The sequence below is a fragment of the Lynx rufus genome, unplaced genomic scaffold (assembly GCF_022079265.1).
Source record: "Lynx rufus isolate CCGP_SWC_20201006 ecotype Redwood Valley unplaced genomic scaffold, mLynRuf1.p SCAF_2, whole genome shotgun sequence".
In the NCBI taxonomy this organism is placed as follows: domain Eukaryota; kingdom Metazoa; phylum Chordata; class Mammalia; order Carnivora; family Felidae; genus Lynx; species Lynx rufus.
In genome coordinates this window covers 127,601,273-127,604,534 of record NW_025814834.1, presented here as the reverse complement: position 1 = coordinate 127,604,534, position 3,262 = coordinate 127,601,273, and the positions used below count along the sequence as shown (strand labels likewise).

Below are 3,262 nucleotides of genomic sequence, written 5' to 3'. Positions count from 1 at the left end.
TTCAGCACTATTTGATTTAAAAAAACTCTTCTTTTTCATTGAATTTTTTAGAACCCATGTTAAAAATACATAGACCAGATGCATTATTTTCATAGGTTTTTGTAAGTAAGACTCATTTTCTCACCTCCTGTTTCCAAAACTAGATTCCTGAGAAAGAGATTTATTTTAAATAATTGGCTCACCTGGCAAGAATCTGTGTATTTTCAGCCCACTTTTTCAAACTCTAAACTTGTTCCTCAAAAGTGTCTTGGAGAACACTTTAGGAACAGTCAAGTAAGGACTTCTGAATATCCACTCTGAGAGGGGTGTGGTGGGGCGGGGGTGGGGGGGGGTGGGGGGAGAGAACAGTGGCAAAATGGTCAACGTCAACTTTTTCTAAACTTTGGAAATTACCCAAGGCTTCAAGAAGCTGGAGAGCATTTCTTCAAGAACAACAAGTGAATCTCAGTAAGAACTGTGAGCTCTGAGGATGCTCTTTCCTAGTCACCTCCACAGATCAGTGGAGTCTTAAAAATTAGAGGCCTAAGAGCAAGAGCAACTAAAGAGCAAGAGCAACTAAAGGGGGAGAGGGAGGGGGAGGGGGGAAGGTAGAAAAAGAAAGAAAGGAAAGGAAAGGAAAGGGAAAGAAACCCCAGTGTAGTTGGTACTGAAGGGACAATTGTTTGGGAAGTTTCCAAAAAAGCCCACTACCAGAGAACTGTCACTGTTTGACCTGTCTGGAAGCTTCCTGGAAATGCCCATTCACCAGCTTTGAACTGACTTAGAGTTCACACAGTGAGGAAACATCTGGCCGTTAGTCAAAAATAAATAACAGCGATTGTGTCAAATTGCAGCTGCCTCAGGCAGAAAAACTAGGAAGGGCTAGAAAGATGGCCAAGAAAATTATATCGGAAAATCCAGGGAATCGATGTGCACAAATGGTTACACGTAGAGGTCTAGAGGGCAGAATACACATGCAAGCAGGCATGGAAGCTCAGGAAGACAATGTAAAAGACCCTAATCTCTCACAAGCAGGAAATGAAAGCTAAGAAAGAACTATAAACCACCAGAGCACCGAGGGCATGCTGCAACATGTACACAGACCCTCTTTTCAAATGGGGACGATTCATTGCTTTAAGGCATTGTTTTGAAGTTTTGTTTTTTTAATTTTTTTTAATGTTTATTTTTATTTTTGAGAGAGAGCAAGAGCACAAGCAGGGCAGCGAGAGAGGGAGACACAGAATCCGAAGCAGGCTCCAGGCTCTGAGCTGTCAGCACAAAGCTCGATGCCGGGCTCCAACTCACAAACCACAAGATCATGACCTGAGCCAAAGTCAGACGCTTAACCAACTGAGCCACCCAGGTGCCCCGGCACTGCTTTGAAGTTTCTGCCAATCACTAGTTGACTATGAAGTTGACCAAAAATATGTCGGCTCCACACTAGACAGAATAGGGAATGCATTGTATTGATCCAGATAAGTAATCAAACAGCAAACTAACAAGCTTTTGGAAGGGGGGGGGGGGAGGAGAGGGGAGGGCTGATTTCTAGAGTCCCTACATTATATTATGTAAAATAACTAGTTTTTGCCCTGGCCCTCAGCCTCCACTGCCAGGGATTCTGCCTGTGCCGCCGGGTCAGGGCCTCTGGCATGTCCCGGGGGAATGTCCTGAAGCTACTATACCACACCTGGTGGCACTGGACAGTGTTGGGCCTGGGTGGCCTGGTGCTCTGCAGTGCCGGACTTCTCTACCTGGCCTACTGTGCGGCTCTTGGCCCTAGCCTGCCAGAGGCCGCAGCCCTCCTCCCGCTGGGCCAGCACGGGCCACCACCTTCCTGGCGGTACCGTTGGCCCGTGCGCCGTGGGCGGCCACACGGCACTGTGTGGTGCACCACACTAAGGAGGCGGCCGCACGGCCCAGCAGCCAGGGTGACATGCGGGCACATTCTGCCAGTGGGCACAGGCAGCCTGGGCGCCAAGGAGCGGCTAGCCCTGGCACGCGAGCAGGCACAGCACGGTGACCTGCTGCTCCCCGCGCTGCACCACGTGTGCGAGAACCTCACGGCCAAGGTACCGGCCACGCTGGTCTGGCTGGAGGGCACGTGGCCTTTGCGTTCATGCTAAAGGCGGATGCCGATGCGTTTGCGGGGCTGGGCGAGCTGCTGGCAGAGCTGCGCACACGTGACCCCAGGCATGGTCACCGTCTCAACTGGGGCTTCCTTTTAGGCCATGGCAGCGCCAAGCCTCGGGGCCACTGGCACAAAGCCATCTGACAGCTCTGTGACTACTACCTGCCGTGCACGCCGAGCAGTGGCTCTGCGCTCTCAGCGGACCTGGTGCACTACCTGTGCCGCAGCTTGAGCACTTGCACACGTGGCACAGCGAGGAGGTGTCCTTGGGCGCCTGGCCGGCATCAATGGGTGTCCGGCACGAGTACGACCCCTGCTTCCACACCGAGTCTAAGTCCAGCGGCTGTAGCGACCTGTACTCAGTGACACGCAAGCTGAGCCTGGAGGACATGCTGAAGAAGCGCAAGGCCCTGATGGGAGAGGACCACCTGTGCAAGCAGGACATGCAGCTGCGCCTTTCCTACGTCTTCGACTGGCGGGCGCCTCCCCCACAATACTGTCAGAGGAAGGAGGGCCTCCCCTGAGCTGCAGCCTAGCTGACCTGCCACAGTCACAACAGCACTGTTGGGAGCCAGGACAGATGCTTTGGGAGGTGGCCGGCACAGCCAGTCATTCAGGGGCCGGTGGGGCAGATGATGAGTGGCCTCCCACTGGCCTCGCATGGACAAAGCTGGCAGGTTCTGGCTAGTGGTTCAAAACGAGTCCAGCCCCCAGGAGACCTGGTTTATTCAGCGCCAAATGGGGTTTTCAGGCAGAAGCCAAGCAGCAGTGGGCAGCTCCTGGATCCCAACTCTGGTAGGCACCCTGGGCTGTACACCCCAGTGGCCACCATGGGGCCTCACTCAAAGAGCATCTTGTTCGGGGTCTGGGAGACCCATGGTACTTGCCAGGACAACACATGATGTCCAGGTACAAATGCTTGTCACTGGATTTCAGGCAGTGTTGGCCTAGACTGGGAAGATGTCCGGTTTGGGGTGTGATGGCAGACAGCAGGGGCTTGCAGCCCCACCTCAGCCTGTCCGCTTGCTGTTCTCTCCCAAGGTAGGGGCAAGCAGCCAGAGGCTGGAGCTGACAGGCGCTTGCAGACCCTGACCCCAAAGAAAGAATCTGGACTTGTTCAGGGGTGGGGACTGTGTCATTTCCTACATCCTGTGT

General features: G+C 53.4%; 1 pseudogene; it reads left to right on the top strand.

The window, feature by feature from the left end:
* The first annotated feature begins 1,628 nt into the window (after positions 1-1,628).
* Positions 1,629-2,631, top strand: LOC124514277 (beta-1,3-galactosyltransferase 6-like; annotated as a pseudogene).
* Positions 2,632-3,262: the final 631 nt, after the last annotated feature.